The sequence below is a fragment of the Agelaius phoeniceus genome, chromosome 7, assembly GCF_051311805.1.
Source record: "Agelaius phoeniceus isolate bAgePho1 chromosome 7, bAgePho1.hap1, whole genome shotgun sequence".
NCBI classification, from domain to species: domain Eukaryota; kingdom Metazoa; phylum Chordata; class Aves; order Passeriformes; family Icteridae; genus Agelaius; species Agelaius phoeniceus.
The window spans coordinates 47,856,727-47,871,879 of NC_135271.1; the positions used below are offsets into that span (position 1 = coordinate 47,856,727).

General features: G+C 40.6%; 1 long non-coding RNA gene across 2 annotated transcripts; it reads left to right on the plus strand.

The window, feature by feature from the left end:
• The first annotated feature begins 357 nt into the window (after positions 1 to 357).
• On the plus strand, positions 358 to 15,013 carry LOC143694541 (uncharacterized). Of its 2 annotated transcripts, none has more exons than XR_013183113.1 (4): positions 358 to 696; positions 9,696 to 9,882; positions 10,240 to 10,457; positions 14,624 to 15,013. It is a non-coding gene; the product is annotated as an uncharacterized LOC143694541 (long non-coding RNA). The 2 variants fall into 2 exon arrangements; XR_013183114.1 differs by having other exon boundaries at positions 10,285 to 10,457.
• Positions 15,014 to 15,153: the final 140 nt, after the last annotated feature.

The following is a 15,153-nucleotide window of genomic DNA, read 5'->3' on the forward strand; positions in this document are numbered from 1 at the left end:
AACGTCTCTGGCACATTGAATGGATTCTTTTCAAGGGAATGTACTTCTTTTGCAAGGTTTCAACAATACCCAGTCCTTGTCTGAAAAAGGAGCCCATTTAAACTTGTGATTAACCAGAACCAACATTGCAGAGGTGGCCTCTGATCCCCACGCTTGAATTGCAGTCTTGGAACAGGGTGCAGAGGCTGGATTTAGTCTGAATTTTGTTTCATTTGCAGTAGAACGGCAGAGCTGGCAAGCTCAGGCACTACCAGTGCTTTGTGGAAGCTGACATATGAATTTGTTCTACAAATGTGCCAGGGACACACTGATCCAACAGTTAGATCACTTCCAGAAGACACAGAGTTGGATCTCTGAGCTGACTTCAAACTCTTTATTATTACTATCCAGTAAAATTAAAAATTCTGCATCAAGAAGCCAGGTGATGAATGCAGCACTCAGTGATATCCCCTGAAAACATTCCCATCTTCAAATGGACAAAATGAAAGAAATAAATAGGCTAAAATACCCCACTCCTTCAAGCAGAGAAGGTCACACTCCTCTCATGGCCTTTGGGACTGGAGGTTGCAGGCAGGTTTTGGGGGTTTGTGCTGGATTTTGGTGGGACAAAGAAACTGAAGTGAGTTTTGGTTGCAGGAAAGAGAAGGAGTATCTGTGGGAAGGATGGACAGGCCATCAGGAGGAAAGAGAAAACAGGTAAGACATAAAATCTCTTCAGCATTGTGTTGGGGTAACTCCTGCAGATTCATTACATGGAAGAACGTTTTTAACTCTTTTTGTCTTTTCCATATTTTTAAAAAGTCTTAATCCTTGTGTATCATGACACACAGTTCCTTTTCTGCACTTCTATTAAAGGCCACTAACTTTAAGTTCTGATGTCTTAACTATTTTTATATTCCTGAATCTAACCTGCTGATAGCTGAACATGCTGTTTGAAAAAACGGTCCCAAGGGAAAACACCATAGAAAGGAAATATATCAATAAGGAAATACTAGTAACTGTGGTGTGATATCATTTGTGCTTTATTTCTGAATGGATCAGAGGAAGCTTGCCTGTCACTGCAAAAGGAAAAGGATCTGAGAATGAACTCTGTCAGAAAATACTACATTATAAACTCCTCCTTCTCTGGGAGAAAAATATGTTTCTCCAAAAAAAAAAAGTATAATAATAATAATTATATGTTGATTTTAAGTACTGTGTGAGAATGAAGGAAATAAGAGCTGCAGAGACAAGGTGGAATCCTATGGTGTGTTCACACACCAACAGTCAGAGAGGAGAGTGGAGGGTAAAAAATGGGGAGCTGCTGTATCCTGGGTCATTAACATTGGCCATGTGTGAGTTTTTCGACAGTGCCTCTCATTTACTGTCCTGTGAGGAACTGAATGAAATTTTTTCCTGGTAACTCTTCTTCAGTTCCTTTAATACTTGAAGGTAGTGGAAAATTAAGAGAGAGCCCCCACTGACCTGCTGGATCCTGCTGCCTCCAGCAGCTCAAGGACTTTTAAATCCATTTTAAAATTAAATAAACCCACAAAATTTTAAACACTTGTTATTCATCCGAACTATACATACAGTACAAGCTAATGAAGTTATTTCAGTTATCATGGGTTTATCCTCACAGTGACATTGACAACTCTGAGCATCCTTTTCATAAATGCTGATACTTTAAGGAAAGAAAATCTGTTCTTTAGTTTTCATAGACTCACAGAATAGTTTGGGTTGGGAGGGAACTTAAAGCTCATCCATTTCCACCCCTTGCCATGGCAGGGATGCCTCCACTGTCCCAGGGTGCTGGGAGACCCCATCCAGCCTGGCCTTGGGCACTTCCAGGGATCCAGGGGCAGCCACAGCTTCTCTGTGCCAGGGCCTGCCCACTGAGATTTTCTTCCTAATGTCCCACCTAACCCCGCCCTCTGTGAGTTTGATTCTACTCCCCCTTGTCCTGTCACTTGTCCAAAGTCCTTCAAGCAGGCGTGGGTAAGGAATGGCTGGAATTTGTCCCATTGCTGGGAGCTCAGGGGACAGGGTAACCATCTCCTTACCAGCTGTATCTCCAAAGACAAAAAAAAAACAGCAGAAGCTGGTGAAAATTTTTTCCTTTCACATAAATTTGTTCCCTTTTCTTTGTCTTTTTTTTTTTTAATTCCATTTTTATTTTCTTCTGCAGTTGCAAATGTTTTGGGAATCCATCATCTTCCCAGGTTGATGGCAAGGCCCTCGTGACCCTGCTGTGAGTCACCATTCCCAGCTGGGTGGCTCTGAAGAGAGACAAGGAGCTCAGATGTGTCCCTGATTCCCCACCAGCACAGGCCAGGAACATCTGTCTGCTCCTTCCCTTCCTTCAGACGCTCCCAAGGAGGGGGCAGACAGGCAAGCAGGAATATGAAAGGGAAAGGATCAACTGGCCATGTTGTATTAGCCAACTTAAATAATTCCTCTTGGCTGTGGAAACAGTCTTCCCATCCAAAGCTGCTTTTTTTTTTTTTTTTCCCTTTCCTTTATAATTTTTTTTTCCAAACAGGAACGATTTATTTCCACTTTTGGGCAAGTTTCTTGGCCAGGGGCGAGCTCTCCCCATTGCCTCTCATGAGCCACTTCCAGGTGCCCCCCAAGTGACCTTAGAAAGTGCCTCGGGGACCCAACTTTGGTGAATAGCAAAATCAAAATATGCAAATGGAGCCTGGATGATCCCATATATAATCATGCAAACATTTTTCCTGCACTGCTGCCTGTGCCCAGCTTCCTGCCCTACTGCTCTGAGTGCCTCAGCACTGTCTATAGCTGTTGAGCTGAAGCACCCGGGGATGGCTCCTGAAGCAGGAAGAGAGTTCAATCTGCAGGATGGTTTTTCCAGACACTTTCTTTCTCATTCCCCCACAAGATAGTTGCTATTCCTCCGGATTTCACTGTTGTAATTTGGATGCCTCTACTTCAGAGCCAAGAGGAGATAAATGCCTCGTTCAGCCTCTTCAGTCCACTCTAGTTCTATTTTAGTTTGAGGAGCCTGTGCTACTTGGAGAGTGGGAGCAATTCCTGCCAATAACTCAATCTTTCTCTAAAGTTCAGCATCTCATGCTGGGAAAAAAAAAAAAAGAAAAAAAGCGAAAAGTAAAACAACACGATGCAGTGCAGGGAGCTGAGTCCTGGAGTCGGGTTTAGGTGACAAAAAGTGTGAATCCTGAATTCCAGAATGGGATGGGTTGGGAGAGACCTTAAAGATCATCCAGTTCCACCCCGTGCCGTGGGCAGGGACACCTCCCACTATCCCAGGTGCTCCAAGCTCCATCCAGCCCAGCCTTGGACACTTCCAGGGATCCAGGGGCAGCCACAGCTTCTCTGGGTATCCTGTGCTGGGGCCTCCCCACCCTCCAGGGAAACAACCCTTCAAGGTAGAAGTGATGAAGTTCAGCTAGGAATTTTATCTCTTTATTTGTAATACTCTATGCAGTATTAGCAAAAGCCCAAATTCTATCTATTAAAAAAAAAAAAAAAATTTCCATTTTAAATTTGTAATGAAAAAACCCCTAAACTTTTGCAACCAATTAATTTTTACAAAATTCTTTATATAGTTTGGGTTAATTTTTTTATACAGTCTCAGGGAATGATTGATTTTCACAGCAAGCCTTCTGTCTAAGCCTATAGGAAAGCATTCCCCGTGCTATCCCAGTGGGTGTGAGATGGGAGCATTCTGTGGGCTGAGGAGCAAAGGGAGAGGAAGTGTCATCCACAATATCTGAACAATGAACAGAGCACCTTCCCACAAAGTCAATTATCCTTTCAAAACAACCATCACACATGCTCAGGAACCAGATGTTGAAATTGTGATATTAATCTAAAGGGAAGGTTGACTTTATTTTTTTGTTTTAATGTTGGCTTTTTGAGGATTAAGTTGAATATTTTCAATATTGTTGATAGAAGAGAGCCATATCCTCAAAGCCTATTTGTCCAAAAAAACTCAATTTTTTTTTTTTTTCTGGAAAAAGCATGAAATTAAAAACCCATTGTATTTCTCATTATATTTGATTTGAGTTAAAAATTGCCATACCAGCTTATGTTTTTAAAAAATACACATGCATCAAAAATTACACATCCACCAGTGTGGACTGGGCTTGGAATAACCTGGTCCAGTGGAAGGTTTACCTGGTCTAGGGGTAGGAATCATGGAATGATTTGGGTTGGAAGGGACCTTAAACCCCACCCCATCCCATCCCACTCCTGCCATGCTCAGGGACATCTTCCACTTTTCCAGGTTGCTCCAAATCCTGTCCAACCTGGCCTTAGACACTTCCAGGTGTTCATTTAAATTAATGCTTTATAACTGTAGCAGCCCCTGTGCTCATTCAGAGACTTTTCTTATTTATCCAGTTGGACATGCTAAATTACTTTTATCATAATGCTGGAGAAATTATTGTCTTACCTCTCCTAGGACATGCTGGAAGGTTTATTCTCCCCTTGCTATCTAAGTAGTTATACTCATAAATCCTTGTGCATTGAGAACAGAATGGACTTTATATGCCCAGAAATTTCTTATGATTTCTAAGCTATTATCCCCAAATCCTAATTAACCATTATTAAAAATAATGTGTCCTTTTTAGAATGTGAGATATAGCAGCATGATAAGATACGATGTGAAAATCCCAAATATCCCATAGTGTAATTCTGCTGCTTTACTTTTCTCCTTTTATTAGAGATTCCCAACATACTGCTGCATTTCCATTCCAAGTGGCAAGATTCAATAGCATATATTTTGCAAACTGCCAAAACAGAGCCATTGGATTTAGTTTCCTAATAATCAAACAACTGTATAACGTGCCTGCACATGTCAGGGACTGAAGAAAGCAAATTTATACACAGCACCCTGTATTTTGTGGATAGCGATAACCCACCCAAATCTAATTTAATCAAATATTTAAAGAGGTAAGAATTAATTTTTAAAGAATTGAAGTGAACCGTAACTAGGAAGAAATGTTATTGTTTATTTTTAATGCCAGAACAGTATTCCTGATGCATTTTTAATATTTCATTAAGGCAGTTACTTTCATACTGTATTTTTTCAAGTTTTTGTATCTCAGTGATACTTTTTTTCCCTGAACAGAGGTGAAATATTGCAGGCAAACTCAAGGCTTGAACTGATACATTCTTTGAGGATCTTTTGTCATAACTAATTAAACACAACCAGAAGTATTTTTAAACAAGTTAAGACACAACACCTGGTTGGGAGCCAGGCGAGGGCTTCTTTTTTTAGACTGTGACTGTGTCCTTCCCATCAGACACAATTTTCTATCCTCTTTTTTGAGCTATTATTCATAATTCTTACCTTTTAGGAGAGGCATTTTCAAGCAGGGTTCTAAACCCCACCACCCCCTGTGCCCTCCAGAGCTCCAAACTGCTCTGTCTTGGTCTTTTGTTTTTTTGATGAAGTGTCTCTCACATTTCGAGCCTTTTATACTCAAAACTGTGGAAGGCTGTTTATTGCACTCTGGCTCCAGCCCTAGTTAAAGGTGTGAACTACCAAAGTGGAAGGGAGCACATGCACATTAACACTGCTGTGGGAAACACTGCCTGACAGATGGATTCATGTTAAATGGATGTTGGAAGGAAGGTGTTTGCAATAAAAATCTTGAGTATGGCAACAGAGGAAGACCACACACAATTTTCCAGCTTTATGTCTGCAGTATATAAGGGTCAAGCTTGTTATAGTCCTCCTGGTTTCTTTTTTTTTTTTTGCTGTCACAGACTTTGCTCTGCTGCTCTCCACAGCTTTGACAAGAAGGTGAAGTATCAGGGTTCAAATGCCACATATAAGTGGTTGTATTTGAATTCCTACGTGCACAGACACGTTTCTATTTGCTATTTCATAGCAATATCTCCAAAGAAGGGCAGTGGAGCTGGAGAAGGCTCTGGAGCACCAGAAGTGGCTGGGGGGAACCTCAGCCTGGAGAAAAGGGGGCTCAGGGGGACCTTCTCCCTCTCCACAGCTCCCTGACAAGAGGGAGCAGCCAGGTTGTCTCTCCTCCTCAGTATCAAGCAATGGGACAAGAGGAATGACCTCAAGTTGCATCAAGGGAGGTTTAGATTGGGAATCAGGAAGTTTCTTCATGGAAAGGGTTATCCAGCCCTGGCATAGCTGCCTAGGGCAGTGGTGGAGCCCCCATCCTCAGAGGAATATAAAATGTGTGTGGATGTGACAGTGAGGGACATGGTCTAATGGTGGGCCTGATGATCTTAAAGATCTTTAGACCTAAGTGATTCAATGAAACATTAATAATTTTGCTTTTTATTTTAAATACATGGGTATTTCCAGGAGCCAGAGGATGTGAGAAGCTGTGGTATAAATTGTCAGTTCATTCAGTGAAAACATAACAAAATGGTCTAAGGATAAGCTGAGTTTCTCCAGTTTCAGTTACCAGGTCTTGACCTGTGGAGGATGAAGGAGATGTTCTTAACATCTCCCAAATACAGAACTGGGAATTTGATGTGCAGATCTTCCTTTGTTTGTGAAAATGTGTCTCTGAGCAACCCTGAGAGCTGAAGTGTTGAAATCCTGGCTGAGAATATATGTCCAGGATTAGGTACAGAGAACTTCAGTGGGAATAGTTATCTGGGATTTCTTAGACACTCCTCTGGTTGGGAACTTGGTTATAAAAATTCTTCCTTTTTTGTCCCCAAGGTATTGTTGTCAGACACTTTGCACCTGAAGATTTTTCTTTCCCATTATTGAACTTTTCCTAACCCAATGTGCAAGAAACTTGACTGGGAGCATGGCAGGGGAGAGGAGCTTTAGGCAAGAAGATGTCTCCTTATCTGACACGAAGTTGATGGTTCCTTTAGCTGTTCCCTGTACAAAAAATAAGACTTTCCAAGCAGAGAATTGTATTGTCTATATTTTTGCTCTTTTCTGAAAATATTTTTGGCTAAACTATCTCCTTCCTACACAAGGAAATTTTGCACCCTCTACCTTAGATGAACTGTTTCTTCTTTACGTATGGAGCTCTTTTTTAAACTGAGTTCATAACTCAGTTTCAGCTTGCTTCTTCTCGTTTTCAAATATCTAGTCCAGGAATCTTTTCACCTGAGATTACCAAGAAAAAAAAAAAGAAAAACCCAAACACGTGAATAACAGCTATGTACAGTTTACAACTTGTAGATTTGAATTTGTTTACATAAATTTGCAAATCTGAAAGGATCTGTGAGAGAAGGGAACACAACACAAGTCTCAGGTTATTTGTGGTTTTGTGTATTTGTGCTCTAAGCTTGCTTGGCTTCATGGAGACCTCCTTAGAAGTGGTGCTTGTGCTATGACAGTGGATGGTTCATAGAGTCTTAAAATATCCTGGTTTGATGGAAAAGAGGGCAAATTCTTCCTTCAAAACTTTTGAACTGGGGAGGAGCATTTGAAGGCACAGAACTGGAATATGAACATTCACACCCACTGTACCAATGGTTCAAAAATCCTGTTTTCTCCCTCAGGCCCAGCTCCAGCAAGCACTTACACACATGCTTAACTTTATGCACACGAGTAATCCCATCAGTTTATTGGGATTATTCCCATATGTGTAGTTACACACACGTAAGTGTTTGCAGGATTGGGCTCTATTTCCCTCGCAGTGCTTTGAAACCTATGGTAGAAAATGCTGTGTGCAAGTTTGGTATTGCTTAATGGCCAAACATTAAAATATTGCTTAATGGCCAAACATTAAAACTGAATTTTTCTGCTGAAACAAATGGGGCTGTGCCAGCTTGTCCTGTCCTTTTCTGTGTGCAGTTTGAAGTCTCTAATTTTTTTTTGTCTAATTTGTGACTATCACAGCATGAAAAGGGGATTGGAAAGGTAATTAAGAGCAAAAATATCAAGAGTGGAAATTCTCCATGTCTAGAGGTTGCTCTATTCCAAATCTTGATTGAAATTTTGAATTTCTTCTAGAAAATGTTCATATGTGTGCAAAATGTCATCCTCTATGATGAAATAACCTGTAACTATTTCAGCTCTGAAGAAAAGGTTTACCTTTCAAGTGTTTAATTATTGAAGTTTATATGCAGACAAATTTATAGGAGAAAAGTATTTCCAGGGAAAAATAAATAAATATCAATCAATAAATAATAATAAATAAATAAAATGTATAAATCTGGATGCTCAGTGCAGGCAAACTTGCATGTACAGGATGAGCACTGCCAAAAAAAAAATATCCACCAAACTTTTTAAAAAATAACTGAACTTACCCTTTCCTCCGACTTAGGGAGTTTACTTTTAATTTGAAATTCTGCAGCCAAGATATTATTTAAAAATTTAAGGCAAGTAACCATCTGCCATAAATGATAGAAACAGAATATAAATAAAATAGTGCTTGTAGTATTCCAATGGAAATCACATGCCAAACGCTTCCACAGCCGAGGCAGCAGCAATACTTTCAGATGTCAGGAACAAAGGCAGAGAAAGGAGTTGCTTTGGCCAGGACATGCTTTGCTGTGCATGGTGTCTCTTCTTGGCTGTCCTGAAAGACAACATTATTAAGCAATTTGGGCTGGAGCATCATTATGCCCCATGAAGAATTTAAGGAAGATCTTGACTTGAGCATGCTGCAAGAGGAGTCCTGCTGTGCTATTTGGTATAAAAGGATAATCAGTCTTATGCCACTGGCACACTGGAACACCTAATGGGATATGCTGGGCATCGATGTTCAAGGTTTTATATAAGGTAACAGCTGCCTTGGTCAGGCAGTTAATTAAATGTGTTAATTTTCCATACAGGCAGCAGTAGTGACAACAGATCCGAGTGGGATTTTATGACATTTCGGGGTTCCCTTATGTGATCACAGTGATGGAGCGCACCCACATCATCCTTCACATCCCTGCCTTCCCCCTTTGGACATGGGGAAATTTGGAAATTTACTCCCTGACTCCATTAATTTTAGAGCAATGGTAATGCTCTGGTACCACTTACTGCATGTTGCCAGTTGTTCCAACTCCAGTCCTGAAAAGCTGTTTGGGCTTATTCCCACTCCGATATTGGTTTAGTCAGAGATGCAGCAATTCATTTACAAGGCAAAAGTGCTTTTTATTTTCTCCCTCTATCTTACATTCCTTATTAGAAATGTTTAATGAGCAGATATGTAGCCTGGAAATAAAGCAGTGTGATATTTTTGAATAGATGGTGTGTTCTTCAGATGTAGAATTACAGAAAATTATCTGCTCGTTCTTGATAGTTTGGCTTGTACAACGTTGCAGGATGACAAATTCAACCTTTTCTGTACATTATTACTTTCATAACATGATAATAACTCAAATGCATCAAGAAAGAGAAGGTAAATGGGGACAATTCGTGAAAAGGACTAGGAGAACATATTTAGAAGTAATGGTCTGACAAATATGCAGACTGAATAATATAAATGAACTGAACAAGTTTCCTCCCCACCAACTGGATAATACAGTGTGAAGGAAAGTGGAAGAAATGCAAAATGCCAAGTTAGGCATGTGAGGACTGACCAAAAATGAGTCACACTCCCACGCTTTTGGCTCGCAATTCGAAATATTTGTTTTTAGTTGATTGGGTAGCCACTAAAAGTATATGGCGAGCTTTGTTTGAATTTGATCTGTCACTTTTTTTTGATGGGTGACAATGATTTTATGACATATGTCACACCGTGTCACATCACTCACAGCACATCAAGTCACGCTCTATCCCATCATTTCTGAAGGCAGCAATGCCACTCAACACGACGTGACGTGACGGGATGGAACGCAACTCAGCGGCTGAGAAAACAACGGGAAACTTCTGGAGGTGCGACATGGAACCCCCAAAATTACACTGGAATGAGCCTTGGGAAGATCCCAGGAGCCAAGTGTGCGAAGTGGGGCAGCTGAGTGATTTCTGTCTTTGTGAAGGTGGGCTCTGAGTTGCTCAGTGTAGAGAGGCAGTGAGCAGTTACTCTATTCATGTTTGTTCTCGCTGTTGTTAGCCTAAAAGTGAGTTCTTCTTTGCTGGAAAAATGAGCTTTGTGTCTGAAATGTGACAAGACTGGAACTTTCTCTGACCTGAAAGGCTGCATGTCTTTGAGTGTTTTAGAGCTTTAAAAATTTCTGAAACCCCAGGGGATGTCCGAAGCATAAACATCACTTTAAGCCGGGATTTAGCTGGATGTGGTCTTCTAATATATTTCAAACAAAGATGGCTGCAATCTTTACGAGTTCTGCTCTAGTTTTCTAACAATTATCTCCTTTCCTGTGTTATCTCCTTTCCAGTGTTTGTGTTGTATATGGTGTCTTATCTGTTTTTATTGACTGCAGCAAACTATTCCCATGTGCACAAAAAAAGGACCTTCAGCTACATCAACAGCAGGATATTTCCATTTAAACACACCACTTAAGCACAGAATGTGAAGTTCCCTCCATTTCTGAAGATTTCACTGGAAGAGCCTGAATTCCTTAGCTGACAGGATTGCACCAGAGAAGTTTTTCGGGTAGGTGAAACTTCTTTAGTCATGTGCATAACCAAAGATCAGGTCCCTGGTTACCCAAAGCTACAAAGGGCTCATCAGTCCCATTAATCATTAGATTTCTTGCACTCTGAACGCGGTTTATCTGCATATTGCCAAATCAGGGATGGAAGCCCCATCCCTGGAAGTGTCCAGAGCGAGGTTGGACGGGGCTTGGAGCAGCCTGAGATAGTAGAAGGTGTCCCAGCCCATGGAAGGGGGTTGGAACAAAACAGTCCCACTCTTAAGTTGGTGAGTACTGACATGACGTCCAGAAGACTGCTTGTGGCTCTGAAGTCAAACAGAGAGATGGATTTAGCTATCTGAACTTTTGCACCACCCTCTTTTCTTGATTTCGTGTTAATGAGCTTCTTGTATATCCTTTACTGATCTTCAGGTCTGATTTTCCCTGTTAATTAGCTTGGAAATCATCCTTGATATCTGGAGTTTTCATTATGCTGTAGGGCAGATGAGACCTGAGCTGAGTAACACCTACCCCCCATTCCTTGGTGACATTTTCCCATTGGAAAAAAAAAAAACAAAACAAAACAACTCCTGCAGTTCTCTACCTTTCTTTTCAAAATGCTGCTAAGTAATTTACAGCCTGAAAAACTTGAGATTCTTCCATGTTCCCTGCACACATCAACGAGGAACTCATGTAAATTCTCACTTTATTACCACACCTGTTAGAAATCACTGCTGCAACTTAGGTGTGAAAAAATGTGGCTGTCCTGTACCTAGTCAGGAATCCATCCCAGGCTCGGTGTAAGTGCATCACCACTGCTATAAAACAGACACAACTACTTTGGTGACATTCACTGTTACTGTACGTTGACAAGTTCCCATTTAATTTACTACATATGGTTCCATGTCTCCATAGCTACTCTCGTGAATTCATTATTCATTAAATAAGTGATGAATTTACTTAAATATTGCGGCCACATGGCGGACACAAATGCATTCTAATATTATTAACACGTTGCCAACTTGCAACTCTTCGAAGTCTGAGTAAATGTTTTGACAAGAAGAGGCAGCAAGAACAAATAAGTAGTAGCAGCCTAGATGAAGTTCAGCCATAGTTCTAACAGCTTTAAAGTCTTAACAGTGTTTTCACTGGGGCAATACCAGATAAATTGCTCTTATGTGTGCATACAAGAGACTAAAATTCCTTTGAAAGTTTATAATTTCTCATGGGAAAACACAACATAAAAGTTACTTTTACTCATAGAAAAACAACACCATATTTTCCTGTCAACCTTTGCTGTTGGGAATTTCAAACTTTTTGCATTTTTTCCCTGTGATTCTTTTTCGACCCAAGGGACAGGCATTTACAACATAATTTACTTTCAGCGTGTCTCTGTAAATCATTGTAATACTATCTATGGCTAGTGGGAAAAAAAAAAAAAGAGCAGCACTCTCCAGTTGGACTGACAAACCACTTTTCCAAGACCTCAATAGCAAAGCAAAATCTCCCATTTCAGCAGGGCAGCACTGACACGGTGAGATACACAGAAGAAATGTATGTTATGAGGGCTTTTATATGAATTTTTGTGTTTAGAGGTTGTAATATTTACTGGGAAATATCTATTGAACTGTGTTTTCTCGCAGCAAAATATTCGGAATGTGTGGAGTATGAAACATACCTTGGTGGGAGAATTCTAGTGCAAAAAGAAAACTACTTATATTTCTTTTCTGGGAGTGTCAATATGTTTTTTTTCCTACTGTCCTTAAGGCCTGTTGTTGTCACTGTTGTTGTACAGACTTAACAGTGTTGTCAGAGGTGAGGTGCTTTAAGCACAGGGTGCCATAAAAAAAGCTGGAAACCTGTAGAGCCTTTCAGCCTCACTTTTTGAGACTGCTGCTAATATCAAGGCTCATTCAGTTTTACATTAGAACTTGATGACTTGCACATTGGTTGAACCTTCACCTTTTACAACCTTAATGGGGATTTATTAGCTATTTCACAGTGTGTAAATTTGAATCTAGGTCAGATGAGGAAGAAAAATAGGGCAAATCTGGGCCTTAAGTATAACCTGCATATAATATATCAGGATAAAAAAAAAGGTGCAAAATTAAACAGATGATTAAAAGTGTCTAGAGCAGGCAGAGTTTGAAAAAAGAGCTTGATAAATTAGGGGTGTATGTAGGATTTTTTTTTTTTTCTGAGTTCAAACTCAGGTGACTGGTGAAAGTCTGGTTTCCACACAAATTCAGCAGATTAAGGAGTTAAAATAGCTTGTTAACCTGTTTCTGCTAACTGGTCGCAAGAGGAAATGTAACACAGGTGTGTTTGATATTCACAAGATTAAAGCTTTTGTCTACCATCAAATGTTCACCACATTAAAGTCGTTTTAATGAGGTATTGGGAGATAATGAATGTAAGCCTCTAATTCAGTGCAGCACAGACAGCCTGGCCCTGCTCTGACCCCGCTGCAGCCAGGTATCCAAACCAAGAGATTAGTCACACTCTTACACCAAAAATGTGTGCAGAATGGAACAGCCACTACCTGCTGCTCTCCTGCCCTGCTAAAAATGCTTTTGGTTCAGGTGCCTCGAGTGATCTGAAGCCTGACATCAGATATTCCCCCTGTGATGGCACCCATCCCTTACCCATTCCTTCAGGAAGATTATCTGTAGGGGAAAAAAAAACCACAGCTGGAGAGAGAAGGAAGGATTTTAATAATGTGTGTGCATGAGGTAGGCAAAAATGGCTAGAAATTAATACTATTTATGTTATTAATGTTATCATTCGCTCTGGTACTCAGGGATGTTCAGAAAGTCAATAGCTGGAGTGAATAAAGGTTGGAAATGTCCCTGTGGTTCCCCCAGCTCTGTACTCACTGCTCCATGGATCCAACCCTCCTGCTAAGCTAAGGTACACTGCCTGTTTGCTTATTCTTAATAGAATAAGCTCCAAATAAAAATAAAATTAAGATCCTGAAAGGTTCTCCAAACCAGATTTATTTTGGCATGCATATGCAGGAAACTATGTACTGTAGCAAGTTTTAAATACTGTATTTGGACACTAATTCTCAACTGCCGTCATCAGTTTGCTGACAGCCATCTGCTTGGACCCTGCTCCTTCCTCCCGTTCAGCACCGTTAAAGTAAAATATTGACAGAAACAACTTCTGCAGCAAAAGTGGAAAAGTTAATAACATAACTGAAGTCACACAGGATTTTTTTTTTTCTTCTCTCTCTAATGTTCTGGAGCTCTCCTACAATTTCGTTTTACTCATGCCTTAATTTAGAAGTGTCCCACCCCGGCTTAAAAATAGGCCAGTGTTGTGTAGCCAGCTATCTATAGATGGCACAGGTTCCTGAGGAGAGATCTAGAGCTGCAAGCGCTCCTGTAGAGTTCATGTGACTTCATGGGATGAGTAAGACACATGCTCCTGGAGGGATGTTGTCAGTCAGAGCTGGGAGAAGAAGTCATCACAGTCAGGTTGTCACCGTGGCTGCCAAAACCTGCTGCAGCACGAGCAGCAGATTGATGGAACTCAGATTTACCTGCAGAAGCATTTTGAGCAGTGATGTAGGCAGCCTGTGAAATGCTGTACATCATCTTTACATCATTGCACACTGCTGGCTTGCAGCTCCTGGGGGTACCTGGACACTTCCAGAATGATCCTCAGCCTCCTTGGGCTGGGAGTTTTTTGTTCTGTACGTGCCTTGTGATGACCCCCACGTTAATGAGTCTGAGATGCTCCAGTTCAGCACAGAGCAGGCTCTACCTTCAGCTCTTTGTGTTGAAATGTCATTAAAGCTCTTGCACAGGTCATAGGGCAATGCTCAATAAAAGACTTTGCCACTAATTATTTCAAAAAGGAAAGTGAACGTGAGCTCATGTACACACACACACACACACACATAGATATACATTCACATAAATAATTTATTTGTCATACCTATTTATAATACATGAATCTTTTATGTTTTATGGTGATACCATTGCAGTTTGTAGATTTACATCTCTTATTAAATTCCCCACACAACAAAACACAGTGCTATGGAAATATATAGCCCCACAAACTGATTCAAGATTTCTAATCCAAGTGGTCTCACTGTCTGCAATATTCCTTTCTAAATTGTGCCATTACATCCCACAAATCGACTTGCAATGAAGGGTAATTTCTTTTTATTCTCTTACAGCTTTGTGGGAGAAAGGAAGGAAGAATCTATCCCCTAAAGAACAGCACAACAGTTTCAAGGCTGAAGTCCCTAACATACACAACCTCCTCTGTGCTTCTGCAGACACAGACCCACCAGCCCTGTGAGAAGATGAGTGTGTTTACCATGTTGAAGAGATCAGCAGTAGATTTATTGGACAGGGTAAAGCCTTTGGGCAGATGAGAAAAATTCTAAAAAATCCAGTTTCCAAGCAGGAAATTTGAGGAGTGATGCAGAGATCGTGACAGAAGCTGAAAACTGCATGCAGAGACAATGCCTCAGTGTCAAACTTAACACATGAAAACAGCAACAATACATATTTTGGAGAAATGTTTTATATATTTGACCTGTTTTTTGGCTGGTTTTTTTGTTGTTGTTGTTGTTGGTTTTTTTTTTTCCTGTAGAGAAAAAAATGAATCAATCTGCTCACCACCCTGAGAGAGTGCAGTGGCTGCCACTTCTTGCCTGGTGCACAGCCCTCAGGTCAGTGTGGGTGAGGAAGGTGAGCCCTG